At 45.0% G+C, this 23631-nt stretch overlaps 1 long non-coding RNA gene across 1 annotated transcript in view; it reads right to left on the bottom strand.

Annotated features, from left to right (window-relative positions):
- Positions 1 to 1261, bottom strand: part of LOC311609372 — a 30910-nt gene extending 29649 nt beyond the window's left edge. Inside the window, exon 1 of the long non-coding RNA XR_014783366.1 lies at positions 1241 to 1261. This is a non-coding gene — a long non-coding RNA (uncharacterized lncRNA). The remainder of the gene's footprint in view (positions 1 to 1240) is intronic.
- Positions 1262 to 23631: the final 22370 nt, after the last annotated feature.

Here is a 23631-nt window from a genome sequence, read left to right as displayed (position 1 = left end):
ACATATGCACACAATTTTATTTTTAATTTATATTTTTGTGTTGAGCCACAGATTGGATGGACATGCCCAGAAAGCTACCAAGGTCACAGTCTCATGCACTCCTTGCAAGAACCTAAAATGAGCCAGGCATGATGGTATACACCTATAATTCTGGCTATGAGAAAGCTGACACAGGGGCAACTTAGTGAGAAAAGACTGCATGCATAACTCAGTGGTAGAGCTCCTGGGCCCAGTCCTCAGCAATGAAATGATCGAAGGATCTCCCCTACCTGACAGACTTGTAGAGCCAAATATCAGAATATTTGAGTAACTTGTTCAAAGACACTCAGTAAGAGGAGGACATGTTAGGGTTTGAAGTTGGTATTCCAAATAGATAAGGCGGCACCACTTCCAAGTGACCGGTATCTTCTTGGTGCTGCTTCCCAGCTCTCACTGCTTCTGAGCCTTAGCATGTGCTGTTCCCTCCGTTCCTTATGCCTGTTCATGGCTCATTCGCATTTCTCTGGTACACACATCTGTCTGATGATGTCCTTTCTGACCTCTGAGCCTTTTCTTCCATCAGTGGTTCAGTCCTCTCCCAACAGTAAGCACATTATGTGGGGGAGTGGGACCATTTCCCTCCCTTTGCTTCATGTTGGCATCAGAAGCACCCTCTGCACTCTGGCACGAAGCCTATCTTATGGGAGAGGCCTGGTAATGTAGTCCTTCATTTCTCCATGTGGTCTACAGGGAGTTGTTAAATAAGACAGGGGAAAGACTCATCTTACAGACTCAACCCTTCAGAGAGGGAAATAATTCTGTGAGCACATTGTACCCTTCCTCCACCCCCCCAGTGCCCTGACGTAGGATTTTGGTACTCTCCTTACTGTAACCAAGGTCACCAGGGAGCTCATTTTATGCTCTTCCAGGCAACACTGCCTTCCATGGTGGCCATCTGCTCTCTGACATTGCCACTCCTAAGTGTGCATCCTGTTGGAAGGGCACAGTGGCTTGTATTCTTTGTTTGTTTACTAACCCTGGGATCTGTAAACCCCTTTGTACTGAGCTCCTGTCTTGTGAATGCTGGACGCATTTCCTCTTCTTCATCTCTCTCAGCCTGCCACACTTCAGATGTTTTTAGCAAAATTGTCTAAGCTTGCCAATGACAGGTTGGGTGCTAGGCTAGAGAGCCCCAACAGGTTTTTATGGGACAGCAAGGCTTGGCTTAAGCCGTGACATCTTTGGTATTCAATTTGCTTACCTGTGAAGTGAACAGAGTAGGCCATTCTGAAGTTGATGGGGGTATACATTTCTGTCTCCAGGAATCTCACTAAAATATTTCAACAGATACAAAAAGTTTATTTGATCACTCAGAGATTATTTATTGAACCTCTACTACATGCTGGGAAGGGAGCAGCAGGAAAAACAATCTTGAATCTGACCAGGGTTCCACTTTGGCTACAGAAAGCCAATGAAAGATGAGTATGTGTTAGGTAGAGGTAAGAATGACAGAATCCGACAGCTGGGGTCATGTATGAATGGAATGCACATGAAAATGGAAGGAGATTGGTTTATATAAAATGAATGAGGCCATCTTCCCCACATGCCCCACCCTATAATAGCAGCCTGCACATTCTAATGACCATGTTCTTTCAGAAAGATCGATCACGGGTAGTCCTTGCAAGAGCCTAAAGTGACACAGAGGTCTGAAGGAAGTAGGCATTTCCTTGGAGAGCAACTGTTCATCTAGGCTCCTGCAGTTGAGGGTCACATGCCCTGCCATGTATCCCACGCACTTCTTCAATGTAGCTATGGAAATCCATGTTTCATCCTTAAGATCGATGAATTGGATTGGCTAGTATCCCAATAGCACCTTGAACCCATGTCTCTGTCTGTTGAGTCCAGGGGAAGGAAATACTTTCAAGGCACAAAATCCTCTCTCTGGAAATATTTTTCCTTTCTGGCCATGAGTCCCACAAACAGTGGCTTATGGGAGGTGAATATCAACATGAAAGACTGAAGAAACGATGTGTACCGCACTTCCTGCCACTGAGGGCTGAGGGATGAGGTGGGGGTGTGCCATGGGAAAGTCACTGGCTGACTTGGGCATTCTTGGTTTTACTTCCCAATCAATGTATCATTCTTGCTTCCTGCCCTCCAACCTGGGAGGGTAATCTCCATGAGGGAGTATCTAGATGAGGTAAGCACCATGATGGGGAGTTATCGTCATTATGGTAATTGTGGTAGGAAGATTTGCCCACTGTGAGTGGTACCATCCCATACACAGTGGGATTCTGAGCTGTATGAGTGGAGAAAGGGGGTGAGCACAAGCTGGCATGCATGAATTCATTGTTGTCATCTGACTGTGGATATACAGTGGCCAGCTGCTTCATGGTGTTTCCACTGTGACTTTTCTGCCATGATGGATGTAATGCAGAATTTTAAGCCAAATAAACCCTTTCTCTGCTAATTTGCTTTTTGTCAGCTTTTAAAAATCATGCTAACAGATGAATGAATGAAGACAGAATTTTAAAAAATGAAATAGAGATCCTTGTCAAATTTATTTTAAGTTTGCCTTCTCTTCCACCTACGTCAATCTTCTCCACCCTTCAAAATAATGATGACGATTTTAGAGTCATCTTTAATTTTGTGAAGCTGACTAGCAGATTTGCCTTTCAATTGCTCAGTAGTTCAGCAATAAAGAGGTTAGCTGTGACAGGTCCCACATGAGTTCACTCTGTGACTCTATTCTGGGACTCAAAATAAAATGGAGTAAAATAAAGCGGTGTGAGGAAGACATGAAAATTCCAGTGTGTCATAAATATTCATTGAATAGGCTATTTAACAACCTAGCCATGTGAGCTTGGAGTCACAAATACATATGAGGCTTCTTCCACTGAGAAGCCACAAGCCCAGCATCTTTCTTGTCACTATGTAAAGGACACAGCTACAGAATGAGGATTTTCCCCCCCATTCACTTGTTCCTGTAATGTTTCAGGTGTATTGATTTTTCAGTCCAGAACAAAGCAATGAGTGATGGGCCTTCTCACTTTGAGATGTCTCTAATGCAAGCTTCTAGCCTTTGATTTTTCTACGTTAGTCAGCTTACTGTTGCCATTATAAAATACATTCAAGAGGATAAAGGCTTATTTGGGCCCACAGTTTCAAAATTTTAGTTAAAAAATTAGGCCCTGTGACTTTGCTCCTGTGGTGAGGCTGAGAGAAACACTTATGGTAGAGGCTGCTTACTTCATGGTTGCCAGAAAGGAGAAAGAGATAGATGAATAGATTGGTTGGTAGATAGATAGACAGATAAACAGATAGATAGATAAATGTCAGATTTCCCAAAATCTTCTTTAAGGGCATACCACCTCTAATAACCTACTTCTTTCCACCTTTTAAGGCCCTATGCGCTAGAGAAACAAACCATTAGCCTTCGGGTGACACTAAAGTCAAACCACAGTAATGTTCATGGTGTATCACTCCTTGAGCCCTAGAATGGAGAAGGTGAAGGTAAATTAACTGACTACCATTTTATTTCCCAGTGGTATCTGTGAGAAAAGGGGACAGTGAAATATAATGGAAAGTGCTAGATTAAAATTGTGGGGGACATAAATACTGATTAGCCTGTTGAGTTCCAGGTGACATTGAGCACGTCCCATGTACTATGTTTTGTTCTTATCAAAGTTCTCTTGCGTAGGTAAGTTACCACCCTCAGCCTACAGATGAGAAAATAGGTGGAAAACGATTAAACAACTCACAGAAAAACAAGTGCTTATTGAGTGGTGGAGCAGCCAAGAAACCTGGCTAGCTCCAATGCTTGCCAGCTGCGTCTCACCATCTCTCTGAGTCAGTCCTGTAGACCTTGGGATGCCTGGATTGCAACAGTGCTCTTGGCAGGCCAGGTCAGTGTTTGTGCCGGTCGTGTATCCTGCTCATTCCCTGTTCAAACTGTGTTGGAGAGTCGCTGCAAGAAATATCAGCAGGCTACAGGACAGTTAAACGCCATCTACCTGTAGTTTTCTTCAAAAGGCAACAGAATACTTAGTTTTAGGTTCTATTTGAACATGTAAGTGTATACTCTGTGGTCTGTGTACGTGTGTGTGTGTGTGTGTGTGTGTGTGTGTGTGTGTGTGTGTTTGGATGCACATGTGTAAGCATGCATGTAAAAGATCGCTTCAAGTTCAAACTTCAGGTGCTTTCCACCTTGCTTTTGGGGACAGAATATCTGGGTCTGAGTAATGAATGCCCTGGTCAGAAAACAACCCTAGACATTTTTGCAGCTGTAACAGAACAAACAAACAAACAAACGAAATCTATACAACCATTCATTTTAACTTGCAATCTATTTGATACATATTTAAACTTGGATATTCCAATGTCTCCTTGGCAAATTGTATCACCTTGTTCCAGAAAGACCAGTTAGAATATGCCTTTATGTTATCAATTTCTTCACGTTTTAAGGCCAAAGTTCAGAAAGTCATTAAGCTGAGTAAAAACAGACTAATCCCTACATCTTGATCAAATGGACATCAGATATTGGGGCGGGGGTGGGGGTGGGCAGGGTTATATGCTCAGAGCAATATCCATTCTTTTTTATGTTCTAGCTTTTCAAGAAGTTTGGGAGAGCTGGACGCATGGATTTTTTTTTCTAATTCCATATACACCTGGAGCACCCTGTGCTGCAGCTCATGATGTGTTCTGAGAGCAGAAGGTATTTTGGCTCGAGCAGGCACTTGCAGGAGCTGGCATTATCCAGAAGCTCGCAAACAGGATATAGCTCAGGCACCACACTGTGCCCTGGGTGAGGAACTCCATAGAGCTCCCCCCACTCCCCCCACTCCCCCCCATGGAGTAGCTGTCTGCAAAAAAACAAAACAAAACAACAACAACAACAACAAAACCTAGGACTTGGCAGATGTTCTGATATGGTGATGATGGAGATTGTGAAGATTGTCTTTCAGAGCACAGTGAATACGATGGCTTCCTAGGGTGGGGGGCATTACCCATTAAGGGGTGGGGCATGTGCCCATTGCCATTTATTCTATGTAGATGTAAGGATGTGAGTTAATTAACGAGCGAATGATGAAGATTACATCCAGGGCGAGGCTCTCCCCCTGCCTGGAGTTCGGGTGTCACTGCAGCAGATCTGGTGCACTGTAAAGATAAGATGAGATGAGACTACCGTTAGCTAAGTAAGTTAAGTAGGTAGTTGTCTGTCTCAAAATGGGCTGGTTACTGTATTTGAGTGCAGGACGACAGCAGTGAACTGGCAGAAACATTCCCCGTCCATCCTCAGAAATGCGGTCTTCTAGTGTGGAAGACAAGCATCAAGTGGATCGCATTTTCAGGATGATTCTGTATCTGCCTTTTCAGTGATTACATACCCGGCCAGTTCTAGAGTCACCTGGGATGTAGGGCCCCAGGCACACCTGTGAGAGACTATCTATATTAAAGCTAGCCTCTGAGAATGTCTGTGAGGGGTCATTTTGCTTAGGACCGTGGATATGGGAGTACTCGTCTTAACCCTGGGTAGAACCATTCCCTCAGTGAGATTTCCAGACTGTACGAGAAGGAGGAAACAGAGCGCTGAGCACAGGCACTCAGTGCTCTCCGTAGCTGACTGTGGAAGAAATGTGACCTGCTGCTTGGTAGTCCTGATGCCATGACAGGCTGTACCACTGGGTGTTGGAGTTATGCAACTTGCCTTTTGATTTAACAGGGGGTTATAATAAAGAGATTACCTGAGTCTCCATAAGAGACTTTGGACTTTGGTTCAAGCGATGTTGAAGCTGAAATGATATGGGAACTTCTGGAGTTGGACTAAATGCATTTTGCACATTATGATATGGCCATAAACCCCTGGGGGCCAGGGAGCAGCGTGTGGCAGTTTGAGTGGGATGTGCCCGTAGGCTCATATGTTTGAATACTTGGATCTTACTTGGTGGCACTGTTTGCGGAGGCTTAGGAGGTTTGGCCTTGCTGGAGAAGTGAGTCACGGGAGGCAGGCTTTGAGGCTTCAAAAATTTGTACTAATTCCAGTTCATTCTCTCTGCTCTGTGCTTGTGGTTCAAATTGTGAGCCCTGGGCTTCCTGCTCCTGTTACCATGCCACCATCAGGGACTCTAACCCTCTGGAGCCGGAGGACAAAATAAATTCTTTCTTATATAGGTTGCATTGTTTGCACTGTCTTAACACTGCAGGAGAAAAGTAACTAACACAGTTTCACCTCATCACCATTGTAAATCATTCTGTGAGTGGAAGTGTATAGTTGTTGGTTTGAGTCTCTGTTTTCAATTGTTTGGGGTAACAAATGCTTTTAAGAATATTTCTTAGTGTAACGGTGAGCTATGAATTATCAGTGGACACTGCACAATAAAAGTCATGGGGTCACTCATGCAGTTGAGAGGGGAGGCAATGTGAGCATTGTGGTGACCTCATTCCATGAATTGAATGTAAAATAGGATGAAGTGAGTTGAGCACCAGTGTTTATCTCTCTGCTTCTGGACTGCAGTGTGACCAGCTGCCTCACGCTTCTGCTGCCCTGATGGTCCTTACCCTCAGCCTATGACCCAAAGTAACCTTTCCTAAGTTGCTCCTGTAGGCATGTTGTCACAACTCGAAGAGTAACTGTTATACCCACCATGATCCGTTGCTTTATCACAAGACAGAAATGTCATGTGGCAAGTTTATAATGAAGTGGAGCACCCCAATCCCTGAGCCCATATGAATCTTTCTCTTTATAATGTATCTATTATGGTAAAGGAAAGCTGGGCAACATAAGCTGCAAGCACTCAGAATCAACACTTTGATTGGCATTCAACCTCATTGCATTGTATAAAATCATCAAATTAGATGTGCCTCTGTCTCCACACCCACCTTTAAAATAGACTGTGTGTTTATTCAACCATAAATAGGTAGCCATTTTCCTATTACCATTATAATAAAAATTTAAAAAAAGAGTCCTATCACCTCCTGACTTGGGAGCTGAGGCTGTCTTGCTGTGTTAAAGGTATGTAGATCTTAAAGGAGCCATCCCACGACTTAAAGCCCCTACACTGGATCTGGGATGAAGCAAAGGATGTGACAATGGAACTTCATGGTGAATGACATAGTAGTCACAGCTCTTTCATCACTCAGGGCTCTGCTGATGAAAGGCCTGCACCAGCATTTTTGTAATGACGTCATTGAAGAGAAGAGATGCATCCAGGAGTCCTTATTTGATTTAAAACACAGATGGAGAATGCAGGAGAGAAGGAGGTGGAAGTGAAGGGGAGGGAGAGAGAAGAGGGGAGGAGGAAAAGGAGAGGGGAATGAAAGGATGAAGAGAGAGAAATGGGGAGATCTCTCTTAGCCTCCTGAGCTACTAACTTTTTTTTCCCCTCTGGGCACACAAGGTACAGTAAAATGTGTAGCTGACACGTAAGCAGGAATATTTAATATGTATGGTATCATTACGTCTTGGTTCACTGGCTGCCTAGAGGTGTTCTCACATCTCTCTCAGAGGAGCTATCTCAGAGAAATGAGATTTTAATACAAGGAACCCATGCAGTGTACAGTTACACTTTCAAGATGGTCTGCCTTCCCCCAGTGAGGCTGGCATGGGAACACAATCCTCTTTGCAAATGCGATGTTTAGGTTCAAATGTAATTTGCCAGAGCAAAACAATTTCTTCCCCTGATCCATCAGTGTCTGCGTTTTAGGAAGCTGCCTTTTGCAGGACACTTGCCTTTTCTCAGGAGAGTCGTATTCTCTGTTTTGTTTATCTCCGTCAGCTGTTGCATTGGGAGCTTTGTGTAATTACTTTGTGCTCCAAAGGTGAATTGTTCTTGAAAATCCAGCATCAGTATTTTATCCATGTTCAGGACAGCTCAGTGCAGCCAGCTCTTTGGTTGTTGGGTTTTTTGTTTGTTTGTTTGTTTTTGTTTGTTTTTGTTTTTGTGTGTGTGTGTGTGTGTGCTGTCTTCAGATGTAGCAGCTCTCACAGGTTTAAACACATGACTTCTGTGGAAACTGATTTCACTTGTTTGGCACTGGTGGGATCCTGGGAGGGAGGTGAACGTCAGGGTGACTTCTGATTTCCAGTTCCCTCCTGTTTTGACTGAAGACCAAGACTAGTGCTTTCTTGCCTCTAAAGGGCTAGACTGCTAGATTCCTTGTTAAAGTAATGCAGTGCACTTTGGTGCTGCCCTCTGAGCACCTCAGCAGGCCTTGTAGACAGTAGCTAAACAAATGTTTATATCTTGCACTGGAGCACTGGGAAAGAGGCTCAAGGAGTTGCACAACTTTCATGCTTATTGATTTATGCACTTGCTTTCTTTGGGGGAGACTGTTCTTTTCCTAACTTGGAAAGTTGGGGACTTGATATTTATTTTTATTATGTTTGGCTGTTATGTTTGTGTCTATTGTCATCAACTCACAATAATCTAGGGGTGCAGATCTTGAAGGCATGTTGCATGTGACAAGTGCGTGTTCCTTGCTGTTTTATTCCCTGGAATCATCCACTAAGTCTTTTCACAGTGTTAAGCATGGAGTACCCTCTAGACAGTTACTTGAATCAATAGATTTAAAGTCAACAGCCCCATGGCAGAGGGAACTGCCCCTTACCGTGCCCTCTATCCTGAAGTCTGTGTTGATTGCATCATGTTTATCAGGCTGCCCATGGGCTTTGCTTCAGGAGAAGCTCTGTAGAGCGTTAGCCAAGCAATCCCCTCCCTATCCAAGAGCCCCAAAGATTGGCTGCCTGATTTTTCAACAAAAACATATTTTGATAAACTGTTTGAGTTGGCACCGGCATTTCCAGAGTCCTTGCCCAGGGCCACCAGTTCATGTCCATCTGCAAGACTGCGCAATAATAACAGCATTGCTCTTTGGACCTACTTTGGAAGACTCTGATTCTCCTTAGACAATTTCCCCCCCCCCCCTTAGGATCCCAGAGAACTAGGAGGAAGAACAGCAGGGGCTCGGGAGTGGGGGAGGGGTGGGGGGGAGGGAGGGAGGGGGAAGCTGGAATCCACAGTTTCTTCCCAAGGGTTTTCAATCTCCAGCCAGTGAGATTGTGCAATCTGTTCCACACTGAATCTTCTCACTTGAAATAATATATACACATGCAAATACATTTAGTTTTAAGCGAAAATTTATATATGGACTTCTAACTTGCAGTTTATAGGCAATAAAGTGGGAAAACTACACAGTTGCATTAACACCCAAAGAATCATGGCTCCAAACAGTCCTACCTGGTCAAGGACTTACTATGCTCCTCTGCATCCGATACAGCCCCCATGCTGCACATATCTACTTCACTTGTAGAATTCCATGTAGATGAAATTATAGAGTATTTAATAACACGCATTTCTTTTCATGTAGAATAATCTTTAAAAATTCATGCATGTTGTTTAATTTTTTTCTGCTAAGAAATATTCAGTTTTGTGTGTATGTACAAGTGTGTGTGTATGTGTACATGTGTATGTGTGTGTGTGTGTTCCAGTTAATCTGTTGACATCTATTTAGAATTTCTATTGTTTGGGATATTATAAATAAAACTGTATTGTATATTGTAGGCTGGGCCCTTCAACATTAATCATTAGTCAAAAAACTGCTCCCAGACATGGGCAGCTGGTCCTGGGTTCTATAAAAAGCTGTCTGAGCAAGCCATGTCGAGCAAACCAGTGAGCAGCACTCCTCCATGGCCTCTGCTCCAGTTTCTGCCTCCAGGTTCCTGCCTTGAGTCCCGGCCCTTCCTCCCCTGGATGACTAACTGTATAATGTAAATGACATAAACCAATTCCTCCCAAGTTGTTTTTGGTCAGTGTGGAGTTTTTCTTCCACAGCAACAAAATCGAATGAGAAAATTTTCTAACCCCTTACACAGTTGCCTTTTTATTGAAAATATTTGACATCTCTGCAAATTTTAAGCATGCATGCATCACGTTATTGTTAGTTGTGGCCGGCCTCTGGTGCTTTTTCTTAGGAGGGCATGAATCTCGTTCTGAAGACTGTGTTCCTGAGGCCTGGTCAGCTCAGGTGGCTTCCGCTTGTGGTGTCATACTGGGAACCAGGGTTTCTGCAGGTTCTGGGGAGAAACAACCATTCAGTGCACAGCCTTACCAGCAATGAGGTAAGAGGAAGCAACAAAGCCCAAACAGCTATCCCCAACCCTGCCTGTGCCCTAGGCATGGAGCCTTCTGAAAGATCCAGAAGCCAGGTACTGAGCCCTAGGTCTCTATCATAGTGCAGTAGTCTTTTTTCTACTGGAGAATTTGTCAACCAAAGCTTCTTCACAGCTGCAAATAAGGTCCTTCCCAATGCCCAACTTCTGAGGCAGTCCAGAAAATACAGGGGGAAAAAAAGTCCCCCGAGGATAAGACAAAAACTCCAGCTATGTAGCATTCCAGCGGAGAAAACAGTCTCAAATATGTGGCAGGTGGGGCTGGAGAGGTGGCTCAGCAGTTCAGAGCACTTGCTGCTCTTTCAAAGGATGTGGGTTCAGTTCCTAGCACCCACATAGTGGTTCACTGCCACCTATAACCCCTGTAACCTCCTCTGACCTCAGAAGGCAGGCACTAGGCACACACATGGTACATATACATACACATAGGCAAAACACTCAGATAGATAGATAGTTGGATAGATAGATAAATGAATAAGTAAATATAGATAGATGACATATATATGTATATATATATAGATATAGATATAGATATATAGATATATAATCTAAAACTTAAAAATTGTGGGTTTCTGTAGTTATTTGGCAAATGCCCAAGGTTAAATTTACCCTCTTTATATTTTGAAATAGGATCCAGCTACGTAGCTGAGGTTAGCCTCAACCCCATGATCCTCTTGTTTTAGCCTCCTGAGTGCTGGGATTAAGCAGGCTAATTGAACATCTAGGAGAAAATGACAATCAGCTCCATGAAAGTGACCTTGTGGGGCCACAGAAGGTCCTTGGTCCTAAAACATCAATGTGTTTTTTTTTTTTCAAGGAGACAGAGAGCTCGTTGGGGGAGAAAGGCAGAGTCCTGATCTGCTGACCAGTAGCTGCTCCCTGACAGGCTTTTGTTCATCGTGCCCCCTGAAGATGCCTAGTATTTACCTTCTGTTTAGCTGAGTAAACCAAGACTGAGGTTGGCCCGAAGTGTTCCGGGTTCTCTTTGGAGTCCTGCTCAGTGTACAGTGGTACCGGATGGCTCACTGTGGGTGTGCCTGCTGGGCCCTGTTGAAGTGTTGTGTTCACAATACTTCCTTCCAGACAGGGTTCAGGGAAGACAGATGAAAAGATCGCGATTCTGTTTCAATTAGTCAGTCAGCCTGGTGAACAAGAGAGATGCCTACAGATTTTAATTGGTCTCCGGGGAGGAGAACAGAATGTTCTGCGGTGTCCTCGTTCACCCTGACATTGCGTTATCTGGGCCACAGGGCAGCCGCAATCTTTCCCCGGGGGCTCAGGATGTCTGCCTAGAAATATATTTCAAACTTGGTTTTAACCTTTTTACCGCCATGTTACTTCAACACAGATATTCTTCAGTGGAGTTCGATGTAGAGACGTGGATTCTGTCCTGTTTCTAAATAGGTCAGTCTTGTTCCTAGAGTACAAGCCCTGGAGGGCTACTACTGGGGGATGGACAATTTGTATTCCCGACAAGCAGTGGCTTCGATCAAGTTTGGGCCTATGCACTCACAATAATATCATCTGTCACCCCGGAATTACCAATGATTTTTCTTCCCAGTGTCTTGGTGTCTTCATCAATAAAACGATAATAGCTTTTCTCTCTCAGAAAATAACTGGAGGTCATAAAATCCATGACACCAATCCTGATTTGTTCTAAGTGGATGAAAAGGACTCAGGATCAAATGGCATTATTTATGTCAAGGTCCCCTCTTTTCCCCACATTTCAGCTTGGTAGACTCATATGCCTTGTTAGTCAGCATAGGTTAGAATTTGCCAAAGCAACAATTTCTTGCCCCTTCTCCAAAAGTGTACATACATCCTCACAGCCTGCTATAGGTTGTCGTCACTCAGTAGCGTTGTTGTCTCGAGCCCTTCAATGTCAGCCAATAGTGAAGGGAGGGGACTGGTGGATGAATGAGTGGAATCCTTCCTTTACCACCTCAGACAGGAAATAACACACAGGACATCCTTCAGACACATACGCAGGACCCAGAATTAGTCATATGACCTTATCGAAAACTCAGAGAAACTGGGACTACAAGGGGCCCTGAAGAGTGTTTAGGAGACAAGTGTTGACGTTGTATGTTCCATGAGTTACTATTTATCTTCATATGCCCAAGCCAGGCAGGGATTAAAATGAATTAAGGTTTACTTAAAAACCTACCAAGTACTGTCAACTAGGGAGTCAATGATCCAAATGGTCCAGCTTCACTGCAGGTGTTCACAGTGGGAGATGGGGGAAAGAAGCAGACAAGTCAACTATCAGGCAATGCATCCTGACTTGAGGGTATAAATGGGGGTGTATGGGAGACCCCGGAAGAGTCCTTAGGACTACAGACAGCAGACTTGACAGGACCAAGAGCATGAACAAGGAGTGGCCAGAAGTGGTGTTTGAGTAGAGGGGCTCTACAGAAGAGATAAGTGAGAATGAAGCATGTCCCCTAGATTCTGCATTAACTCTAAAAAAGGCACAGGAAATCCTGAAACCCCCATTTCACAGCATCGCAAATGACACAAGCATCAAAGATGAAATGCTGTGGGCCAATGTGCCTGTGTTCTCTATGTTTGGAAGGCTGAGGAAGGGAGACCCCAAATTTGAGGCCTGCTTGGGCTACATATTGAGTTGCAGGCTACACTGGGCTGTATAGTAAGATTCTTTCTCAAGAAAGGAAGCCAACACACACACACACACACACACACACACACATACACACTCACCATAATACAAAGACTAAAGACTTAAAAATGGAGGAAACAAAGAGGTTCATAAATCTGGAGAGGTTCAATAGAAGTATAGGAATTTATTCAATTATTTTGCCAGAAAATCACTGAGGAAATATATACTCACGGGAGCAGTTTCAACTCATTCATTATTCACAACCACATCACCATTGGTGATTGACATTTGGCCTAAACCTTGGGACCTATGCTCAGAAACATAATTTCTAGAGAATGATAACACTCACATTAGAATGTATGGTCCTGGAGGCTTGGGGCGGGGGGAGGGAGGGAGGGAGGGAGGAGGGAGAAGAGAGAGAGAGAGAGAGAGAGAGAGAGAGAGAGAGAGAGAGAGAGAGAGAGAGAGTCAGTCTTCCTCTGTGTGTGTGTGTGTGTGTGTGTGTGTGTATGTGTGTGTTTGTGTGAATGTGTGTGTAATTCTGGGGATAGGATTTGGATTAGTTATTTTTCTCATTGCTATGACAAAATACCTGTGTATGTGTGCATGTATGTGTTTGTGTGTATGTGGGGGGTGTTTATGCACATGTAGATGTCAGATGTTGATGAAGGATATCTTCCTCAGTCTTGGTCTACCTTATTTTTTGGGACAGGGTCTCCAACTAAGTCTAGGATTCCCTAGTTCAGTTAGTCTAGCAGTTAAGTATGTGCACTGCTCTTGCCGAGGATCTGAGTTCAGTTCTCAGTACCCAGCTCAGGTGGTTCACAACCAGCTGAGGCTCTAACTTCAGGGAATCTGAGTCACTGGCCTTTTCAGGCATTGCACACACATAATTAAAAATAGCAAGATGCTTTTCTAGACCAGTATTTCTTAACTGTGCTTTGCACACTGAAATATGTGGGGAGTTTTACAAAACATACCTGCTTGCCTGCTTGAGAGAGAGAGAGAGAGAGAGAGAGAGAGAGAGAGAGAGAGAGAGGACATGGAGTTCGATGAATGAGGAGGTAGAAATATTGGGGAAAAATCAGTGGAAGTGAAACCATAATCACATACACACACCACACACTCATACACTACGCACTCACACACACACACCACACACTCATACACACTTATACATACCACACTCACACACACTCACATACCACACATTCACACACACTCACATACCACACATTCACACACACTCACATACCACACACTCACACACACTCTCACACACATTCACACACACTCACACAGTCACACACACTCACACACTCATACACACTCACACACACATGTCTATGGCATAGGCAAGTTGTGAAGATGATTTTAAATATCCTGGAAGAATCTAATCCACAAGCAAAGCTGAAAACTGCTCTTCTGACGTCTAGACTTCACTAGCAAAGCTCCTTCTCGAGCAAATCCTTTTCTGAGGGCTTTTGTGCTAATGTCTTCATTCCATGACCTCAAATATCCATTTTGAACAATCATATGCCATGTTAAATTTTTTCATTTTTTAAAAAATAAATTATTTTTTGGTACGTTGTCATCCTGACCACAGTTTCCCCTCTCTCCACTCCTCCAAAGGCCCCCCCCCCCCAACCTCTTCTCTCCCCAAGATCCACTCCTCTGGTTTTTTGCTTTTGTTTTTGTTTTTCAGAAAAGAGGCGATATCCCAGGTATATCAATTGAACATGGCATAACAAGATGCAATAAGACTAGGCGCAAACCCTCATATGGAGGCTGGACAAGGCAATCCAGTAAGGGAAAAAAGGGTCCCAAAACCATGCAAAAGAATCAGGGACAGCCCTGCCCGCTCTCACGGTCAGGAGTCCTACAAAAACACCAAGCTACACAACCACACCATGTACGCAGAAGGCCTGGCTCAGACCCATAGAGGCTTAGTGACTGTTGCTTCCGTCTGTGAGCCCCAATGAGGGCACGCCATGTTATGATTGCAGGTGGTCCTCACTTCAGATGGCTTCATCCCATCTAAGCAGAAAGCACATTTTTACAGCAATCACCTCACTTGTCCTACACCCCTGGCCTACCAGCATAGTTAGTTCCCTTGAGTCTCCTGGTCATGTGGGTGGCTGAGGAGCTTCCATGTGACTCCCTGTAGCTGCTACTGTTCAGCATCATGGAATTATGCTTTGCATCTCACTAACCAAGGGAAAGACCAATATTGTATGTTCTAAGTATGACTTCTCCTAGGGCATACTGCTTTCATGCTGTCTGGGAGCTGAGAAGTCGTTAAGCACAGCACTTTAAAATCAGAAAATATTTGTATAGGAAATAATATTTTTAAAGACTGCCTATATCCAAAAGAGAACAGAAGAAAATATGTACCAATATTATTCTTGACATTTTTGTCTGTGTATTTGTGTGTGGTGTTATGTATGTACATGTCTGTGGAGGCTAGAAGTAGACATTTGGCGTCTTCCATGAGCACCCACTACCTTATATGTTGACGCAGGGTCTCTCACCTGAATGAAGAGCTCACGGACTCAGCTGCCCTGGCTAGCCAGCTGGCTCTGGGGACCTCCCACCTCTGCCTCCTACATGTCACACCTGCCTGAAGTTTTTGTGGGTGCTGGAAATAGTCTCCAGCCCTCGTGGTCACCAGCATCCTCCCAGCCCCAACCTGAGTGTGCAAAGATTATCTTCCCAGCATAGTGAAATTGGAGAAAATGACTACTGCGTCTTCTCCGTTTTATAGAGGAGATGTTTCCAACAGAGGGACTGGCTCAAGCTTGGCTGCCCCTGAGCAGCAGGACTGCAGTTCAGCGCGAATCATTTCAACATAGAGGCGCAGGGCTCTGTGCAGTGTGTGTCATCCCTAGTGCCTCTCTCTGGCTGAGAATGTGATCATGGGCGAGTCTTCTACCAACCCCTTAAGAAAGCTGCGGAAAGAGACACGTACCCAGCTGGATTCACACCCTTGTTATTCTGACATCTTTTTAACCCACTGTTCCCCTACCGAGCAAAGAAGGGAACACGTGTGGCACACGAGCCCGTTGAAATAAGTTTAGTGAATTAAAACTGAATTTTTAATTTAATTTAACTTTAAAAGTACAAAGACACACAGAGCCACTGGAATTGCTGGTCAGTGCAGGTCAGGGTCGCTCTTAGAAGATACCCCTTGAGAGTCATGACACAACAAAGATTTGCTTTGTTTGTTTTGGTTTTTTGACATGTATGCAGTACTTTATTTTTTTTAATTGTTAAAATTAATTAATTAATTTATTCACTTTACATCCTGATCATAGCCCCCTCCCTCTTCTCCTCCCGCCCGCTTCCCCTATTCCTCCCTCATTCCCCAGAAAAAGGAAGCCCGCCTCACCAACCCTGCTCATGAAGCTGCATCAGCACTGAGCTTGTCCTCTTCCCCTGTGGTGTGGCAAGGCGGTCATGTCAGAGGGGAGTGATGAAAAAGCCCAGCACCAGAGTCCATGTCAGAGACAGCCCCTGGTCCCCTCACTAGGGGGCCCACATGAAGCCTGTTGGAAAATGGTCTAATGTATTTTGAGGCTAATTACTGCTTGCTGTTTCTGTAACTGACCTTTTGACCAATAAAAGGCCATCACCTGGGCAGGGCAGATGAGATAGGTGTGGCTAAGGTTCCCCGGGCTTGGAGACAGAGAGGATCCTGAGAAGGAGAAGAAGAGGGACCAGAGGAGAGAGAGAGAGGAAGGAAGCTGCCTTGGGTTAGGTGGACAAAAAGTACGTGGCCAGCATGGATAGAAGATTCGGCCCAGATAAAGAACATTAGCAAGTATTTGGTATTATGGAAGGGAGGTAGCTTGATAGAAGTTACTAGAAGCAGATGGCATGGTATCCTATACCTGCCCCACTATGGGAAATAGTTTAGAGAGTTGATATCTGCCCTGTCTCAGGTTAACTAAGGCTATTTTAAAATATAACAAGTGTCAGTGTCTTGATTGATTACTAGCTGGGCATACTGATAATACTGATAATAAACATTATTAGACCTGTATTGATCATTAAAAACAATAGAAGCCTGAGGTGCCCATTGGCTACATCTATGTAGCTGGCCTAAGTCAAGTCTGTGCATGGTCCTGAGTTGGTGCTTCAGTCTCCACAAGCCCCTCTGGGCCCTGGTTAGTTGGCTCTGTTGTTTCTTGTAGTGGAGCTCCTGTCCCCTCCAGGACCTTCTCTCCGTCCTCCCACTTTTCCACAAGATGCCCTACACTTTGCTCAATCTTTGGCTGTGAGTATCCAAGACTGTTTGTATCTGCTGCTGCGTGGAGCCTCTCAGAGGACAACTATGCTAGGCTCTGGTCTGCAAGCATAGCAGAGTATCATTAATAGTGTCAGGGCTTGGCTCTCTCTGACAGTGTGTGTGTGTGTGTGTGTGTGTGTGTGTGTGTGTGTGTGTGTGTGTGTGTGTTATATGCATATGCATATGTTTACATACAAAGCCAAGGAACAGCCTTGAGGTCGTATCTACCTTTACTTTGAGGCAGTCTTTCTCATTGGATCGGCACACCCCAAGTAGGCTAGACTGGATGGTGATGGTATTTATCTCCAGTGGTGCTGCTTGGTGCTTTAGGGAGTACACTTGCTGAAGGTGGGCTTTGAAAGTATAGCGTTTTTCCTCTCTCTTCCCTCCCCCCAATGCCTCTGCCTCCACAGCCCTGTGACTACAAACATGTGTTGCCACAGCTTGCTGTTTTGTTTTTTAATGTGGGTATTGGGGCTTAAAATCAAGTACTCGTGCTTGACAGACAAGCACTTTCATGGTGGATATTTCTTCAGCCCCAGGGAAGAGGTCTTTGTTCATGCCCTGTAAAGGGAGTTGTTTTGTTTTCTGCTCAAAAATTGATGAGCATAAAATACATCACAATTGAGTGTCTACACTTCAGTAATAATTGTCATGGCCATACCAACATGCCCATCAGGCTCTGGGTACTCACTGTTTCTCCCAAGCTCCTTTCTCCATTTCGAATGCTGCTGCCACTCTTCACCTGGATTCTTCCTACCTATTAGGGCCTGGCTGAGTGCGCTCCCCACTCACTGCAACCCTCTGACTCTATCCCCCCCAACCCCTCCCTCGACATTTTTCAATTCCCAGGTGAAATGAATCACACTCCCAGCCATCCCATAGTCATCCCATTACATTATGATGGCTCATTCAGCTTCAGAGGTGGAGGCAGTGTAAATTAACATGCTGAGGGCGCCAACAAAGAAGATAATGATTTGAATGAGAAATGTTCCCCCACAGGCTCATCGTTGGAGTGCTTGGCCCCCAGTGGATGGTGCTGTTTGGTGCTTGAAGAGGTGCAGCCTTGCTGAAGGTGGGCTTTGAGAGTGTATAGCATTGTGCTGCTTCCCATCCCCCTCTCATGTGTGTGTGTGTGTGTGTGTGTGTGTGTGTGTGTGTGTATGTGCATGTGTGTGTGTGTGTGTGTGTGTGTGCATGCACACATATTAGGGAAGACAGAATAATGTGTGCAAGGACATGTTGGGAGAAAATCGTTGAGAGAACACGGAGAACCCACAACACACTGCAAACATATGAGACCCAGGAACGGCTTCAGACCTTCTTGTGTGCCTCAAGTCAATCACTCTGCTCAAAGTGAAGGAAAGAACTGAAGAGTCTAAGTCAGAATACCGGAGAAGTAAGCACAATCCAAGGGACTCTTTTGTCCTGCAAACCTCTAGGAACGATTGCTATCGTAATAGGCATGCCTCCTCTGCCTTAATGAGCAGGCCGGTAGCTGGCAATCCACCAATTAAACGATAGATATTGTTTGTGAAAATGAGTGAGGTGGTGGAAAAGACTAAGGCTTTGATTCAAAGCTCTTTCTAAACAGATTGAAACCTTGGTTATGGTAGCTGACATGTAAAATGTGGAAAATCTCTCTCTCTTGGGAACGGACGATTGGAAACCACCACACAGTGAACTTTGAGCAAGCACCTGCCATACGGTTAGCACAGTGCGGATGCCATGGGCACTAGGGCTGTCAGCAGAAGCAGGTGCTGTTGAAGGAAGCATATGATTCTATTAGAGAAATGAAACTGCCCCTTACAACTGTCGCAAATATGAATGAATGGTGGTTGTAGCATTACAGATTGTACACATTAACCTGTGCAAAGAAAATGCTCTCGTCCTTGGGTAGGAAACCAGATAGCACCTGTCCCTAAGACTGGGTCATAGCATTCCCCCAATGTAACACCCCACCTTTCAGGACAGCCCGAACCAATCTCTTTGTAGTGTATGCCTTGCTTTGCTTTGCCAAACACATTTCTGCCAGAGTATCTTAGTTGAATTATTTTTTTGAGACAAACGGGGAGGGACAAAAGCTTGACTCAGTAGCATAGTAGACATTTATAACGGACAACCCCTAGAAGTGACAAAGATGGAGGAAAGATGAGAATGAGAGATGTGAGATGCAATGGGTGGGCATCTGAGATGCTGTTAGCCTTAGGTCACTGAGTGGTCACCTGTGAGCTTCGGTAAGCACAGCCCCACCTGCCACTCACTCCTCTAGAATACATTACACTCCCAGTTTCTGAGACACTGACCTGAGCCTTACTCACCCTACGCTATGCGCTTTCCAGGTGAGGGGAACGTTCTAGCTTCTCCCTCCCAGAATGACTCTAGTGGACACCTCTCACCCCAATCCTGGCCTCAGATTCCCTTTTCAGGGAGAGGAGAGCTTGGGCTGAGTCATCTCGGTGATGGATGTTGTAGTCACTCTAGGGAGGTGTCCCCAGCTGCCCTGCTGGAGGGCAACCAAGTGAGTAACCCTGCCGATGTCACATGGTACTGGAATGGCACTGGCCTGGGGCTGTGCCAAGCTCATAGCCATGAACGAGGCTCTTCAGTGCGCTCTCACACCCCTGAGGGGGTTGGGGTTCTTGGGGGTTCTCATAGATTTAGCAGCTTGCAGAAGGGTGGCTTATGACCCATTAGAAAGTGATGGTGAGACAGTAAGACAGTTCCCAGAGACGTTTGTGGTGGGGAGGAATATGCTGCCTGGGAATTTCTACTCCTCTCCCCAGACAATTGCCCTTTTCCACACATTTCCTTAGCCTCCTTAGCACAGCTGTGGATGGTGTGGAGATGCCAGAAGCATGCCCCATCCAGGGCACAGGGGACAAACAAGAGGCTTCAGACCAATGAACGGGCTCTGAGTCAGGTGACCAGAACTCTCTGTTGGCATTGGTCCCAGTGACAAGATTCTGACGCTCTGTGCAGAAGATGCTGGCCCCGTGCCATGCCGTGAGCAGCCTCGCCCTGGAGGAACACTGTTTCCATCCCTGTATTCATGAGAGTGGCACTCGGTTATCTGTTTTGGTCTTCAGACTGCTCTGTCAACTTGATCTTCACCTCATGAGAATCTCACCTGCGTTTTGGAGCCTTCTACATGTCCACATGCTTCTTCTTCTTCCTTCCTCCGTTTCCCACATCCCCACTCATTCTCCATCTCCCAAGTTAGAGATCCAATTGATGTTATTTTACTATAGGCTTAAGCAGGAGAGTTAGGAAGAAAGGACTCAGAGGAAAGTCAGACCTCTCCAAATGTGAGCTCTGAGAGTCACTGCCCTACCAGCCTCTGAAACTGATGTCTGTCCTGTTCAGCCACTTTTATTAGCCATCACCTGGAATGTTCTGTGGCACTCCTCTCTCTGTCTGTCCTTCATTGTCTCCTTTAGTTTTTGTCTGGTTAAGGGCTCAGGTTAGAGCTGGGATAGCTTTGCGCTAAGCATCAGGTCCCAGGCACAGGGGCTGCTGGTCCCAGTGCTCTCTCACCCAGCAGCCTAGAGGTCGCCATCTCTGCCCAGAGGCCTCTCTGATCTCTAGTGTTACCTGTAAAGGCCAAGGCTGTCCAGTCTCGGAGGTGGGGGGTGGGAATCGGGAACTCCTGACCTTTGAGGGATGACACATTAGGGAGTGTTTTAGTAAACATGGCTTTGACTTTACGTCTTTTTTCCTTAGTTCCCTTTTCAACAACCTCAAGCATTTTAGCCACAGCAACTTCTATATATTCTTAGTGATCTAGGACAATGTGGATGAGGACTACTTATTTTATTGCTGCGTGGATAGGACTATGGGTAGCTGACAGGGCCAAGAGATGATTGGTAATAGAATGCGACGTAAGAGATTAGGTCCTCTAATTCTCTGACCTAGCCCCTCCTAGGAGAACTAACATGTCTAATGCCCCCCCCCTGTGTGTGTGTGTGTGTGTCTGTGTCTCTGCCTGTCTGTCTGTCTGCCTGTCTGTCTGTTTCTCTCTCTCTGTCTCTGTCTCTGTCTCTGTCTCTCTCTCTCTCTCTCTCTCTCTCTCTCTCTCTCTCTCTCTCTGTGTGTGTGTGTGTGTGTGTGTGTCTGTGTCTCTGCCTGTCTGTCTGTCTGCCTGTCTGTCTGTCTGTTTCTCTCTCTCTCTCTCTCTCTCTCTCTCTCTCTCTCTCTCTCTCTGTGTCTGTGTCTCTGCCTGTCTGTCTGTCTGCCTGTCTGTCTGTCTGTTTCTCTCTCTCTCTCTCTCTCTCTCTCTCTCTCTCTCTCTCTCTCTCTCTCTCTCTCTCTCTGTGTCTGTGTCTCTGCCTGTCTGTCTGTCTGCCTGTCTGTCTGTCTGTTTCTCTCTTCTCTCTCTCTCTCTCTCTCTCTGTGTGTGTGTGTGTGTGTGTGTGTGTGTCTCTGTCTGTCTGTCTGTCTGTCTGTCTCTCTCTCTCTCTCTCTCTCACACACACACACACACACAGACACACACACACACACACACACACACACACACACTCACACAAGAGACGCAGCAGAGGCAAAAACACTGTGATCACCTCCCAATGATGAACAGCTCAGATGCCCAGAACTAAGAAAATTCAGAACAGAGAATGCCATAGTGTTTGGTTGTGGCTTGCAGTGCCATCTTTCAGCTGCTAGCTGGCTGCCTCTGGAAAGGCCACAGCGGTACTTTCTAGATTCCTCCTTGTGAGTAGTTAGAACAGAGGGCAACCCCAAATATACTATTTGACATGAGTCCCCAAATATCCCATGACGTCGCTTCTTCACTATCCACTCAAGGGGACAACCCAGAAGTAGAGGCATAGTTTGGCAGTGAGCTTGACTTTTCATTGCCTGACACTCTGCTCTAATGACCTGATCCTTCTATCCCAGCAGGTTACCAGTAACTTTCACTAGAATACTGGCACAATTGAGTGAATCATACTGGCCCTGGGTCACCTGCATAAGTGAATGATCGTAGAGGAAATAAGGCTCAAATAACAGAGTAGGAAGGAAAGGGGCAGAGGCAGCCTCCAGGGAGGCTTTGACCAATGCAATGAGCTGACCAACATGAGTGTGGGATCAGCTGAGAACAAGGGAAGCATGCCTGATAATGGCTAACATTTATCTCACACGATGGCTGCAGAATTTGGATTGTGTCAGAGAACAGGATGGATAAGCATCATCAATGGCTCTAGGCAAACCTGGAGGAAATTTCTGGAGATGTCCTAACCCAGGGTCAATGCCTCCATACAGAGGAAATGACCTATCTTTCAGAATGTTCATTTCTAAACCTCATGTGAGAACCTCCAAGAGATCTCTCTTGACCCTCCCCTGCTAGGAAGGAGCCCTAGCATACAAATCCTATGGTTTATTCAGTAGTGCAACCTCCATGCATGCATGGCATATGATGTAGGACCAAGTACATCTCCAATAAATGTCTCCCAACTTTTGTAATTGTAATTATTTTTGCCTGCTTGGCAACTTCACTCCTTCCTTTGAGCTTCTTTTATTGACAAAATATGTTACACACGATGTGGGTTTTTTGCTTTTCCATGGTCAAAACTGAATCTTACTATGTACTAAGCTTACTGCATTTTTAATTTAGACACTTCTTCCCAGGCATCATATAGCTCAATAGAGAGAAGCCACAGCTCCCTAACACATCCAGACTCAAAGGTTTAGTTTCTCCTACAATTTCTCATGTCTGGGAGGTACTACCTCTACTGAAGACACAGAGCTCTGCAGTGAGAGATTTGTTTCCCAGGCTCATACTCTATCCTCATGGACAAGGACGGGGAGCACCACTGCCCTTTGCTGCCTTCTTCCTTCTCAGTCCTTTCTTCTTCTTCTTCTTCTTCTTCTTCTTCTTCTTCTTCTTCTTCTTCTTCTTCTCCTCCTCCTCCTCCTCCTCCTCCTCCTCCTCCTCCTCCTCCTTCTTCCTCTTCTTCTTCTTCTTCTTTGACTTTGGCCACTTGAAATCTTTACTTTGTAAGATTTTCTTCTTACATTTTCCCCCATGCTCACCTCCTCATGTGGGATCCCTCAGAGAGCCTTGTGCTTTTGCAGCTGCCGTATGACTAATGTGGCTGCTGCTTTGCAGAGGGGCTACAATCCAGAGGATCCCACCCTCTTCTATAGAGAGCCAGACATCTGCACTAGCGGTGCTCAATACCAGCAAGTCAAAGACAGTGTACTTACTACACTAGAAGTCGCATCCCATATACAAATTTCATTTTGAAGTGACAAGATCCCTTTAAGAGGGTTTCAGAAACAATTTATAAAGCATTGCTTGTAATATTTTAAAACTATCCAACTCAGTAAATTCAAATATAAAGCTAAACGGAGATATAATTTCTGTTTACTTGGCATAAATCGGAGGGATAGGTCACTGTGGAGTTTCAGAGTATCATGAACTTGGCCATATTTTATATATTCTAACTAAAATATATGCAAATATGCTTAAAATTTCCCCTATAAATGCAAAGCCGAATAGAGCAGCCTGAAGTCTCATTTTAGTTTTTGATTTATCTTTTTATGAAAAAAAATGACAGAGGATAATAGAACCCA

Source organism: Acomys minous, assembly GCF_964271855.1.
Source record: "Acomys minous genome assembly, chromosome: 1".
Classification (NCBI taxonomy): Eukaryota; Metazoa; Chordata; class Mammalia; order Rodentia; family Muridae; genus Acomys; species Acomys minous.
Note: the sequence above shows the minus strand (reverse complement) of the source record. Positions and strands in the feature narration are given on the sequence as shown.